The 1,266-nt window shown below is 43.0% G+C and overlaps 1 long non-coding RNA gene across 1 annotated transcript; it reads left to right on the top strand.

Moving 5' to 3' along the window:
- The first annotated feature begins 295 nt into the window (after window positions 1–295).
- LOC129859518 (uncharacterized) lies at window positions 296–1,266 on the top strand. Its single transcript, XR_008760184.1, has 3 exons — window positions 296–878; window positions 986–1,091; window positions 1,187–1,266. It is a non-coding gene; the product is annotated as an uncharacterized LOC129859518 (long non-coding RNA).

The raw sequence follows: 1,266 nt of genomic DNA, 5'->3' as shown, positions 1-1,266 counted from the left end.
TGTGTCTGGAGTGTATGGTCGGTGAAACGGTGGAGCGTGTTGTTATACTGTTGTAAGTATGTTGAAGAGAGGGAAAGTGTAGGGTCATTGATGTTAGACGAGGTTGGGAAAGGATTTGGGGGATGGGGTAAGATTCTATTAGAAGTTAGTAGAGCTCTTTTTTATTTTCTCCTAAGTACTGAGTTAGGAGGATTTAGAAATGTTATAAACCGTGATTGACCAAACACCCCAACACAGTAGGTGGCGGCATGCACCTTTAACGTTGGTTTGCGGACCACCATTTTATCATAGAAGAAGAGCTCACGAGATCTGGATGTATTGTACGAGGCTAGTTGTGAACGGAAAGCGACTTTGTAATTTTAAGTACAGCATCTTTCAAAATACAATTGACACACTTGCGCTACAATCAAATACATACTTCCATAATTGATGTGTGCACGACCGCTTGCATTCGTTTATTTAGCACATATTGAACCGCCTGCAAGCACATTTGCACGCGCTTATTTGACGCGTATAAAGTTAATTTAGCGCCTGCACCTGCTTACTTTACACGCGTAGCATTAACAAGATTGCGTTTTGACCACGTGCTGTAAGACCCAATCGGCGTTCCATAATATTGAAGCATGTCGAGGTATCGTCCAGGCACAACGGACGACTGACTGAACGACACATTTGGAGGTGGCAGTTGAGTTGCCTGCTAATCAACATTAGCTATATTGAGAGCTGTCAAGCAAGCTAGTTACTTGTCTGTCACATTGGACACAAGGGACTGTGGACGAGTGGTTCTACCGCCAGCTACATCCTATTATTTTGCACTCAGTTACCATGTGGCCCTGCATAACAATATTTAGGCCGCTTCTATTGAAATTAAGAAGCGGGTATGCTTTCTCCAAGGGCACTCAGCCAACGTTAGTGTAGTACTTACCCTGCATACATTACTTACTGCACATATATTTGATAATCATGTTTGTTTATATTTTTCAAGGTTCTTCCTCCTGCTGTGCACTTGAGAGTCACTAAGAATATACCGCAAATTGTGGCTTTCATCGAGGGCATCATCAGAAATGAACACGCCTATGTCACAAAACAAGGTATGTATATATGTAAAAGTCGATACATTCTCAAGCCAAGATCAGTTTGCAAATAGTTGCAGAATCTGAATTCCGTGTGTTCATTCTGCTGCAAGGGACGTGTATTTCGATATCAGGTCCATCGGGGACCATTACGGCAAGCTTATGGGGGCTGGTGATGCAGCTGGTGAGCCTG

Source organism: Salvelinus fontinalis, chromosome 7 (assembly GCF_029448725.1).
Source record: "Salvelinus fontinalis isolate EN_2023a chromosome 7, ASM2944872v1, whole genome shotgun sequence".
In the NCBI taxonomy this organism is placed as follows: Eukaryota; Metazoa; Chordata; class Actinopteri; order Salmoniformes; family Salmonidae; genus Salvelinus; species Salvelinus fontinalis.
Note: the sequence above shows the minus strand (reverse complement) of the source record. Positions and strands in the feature narration are given on the sequence as shown.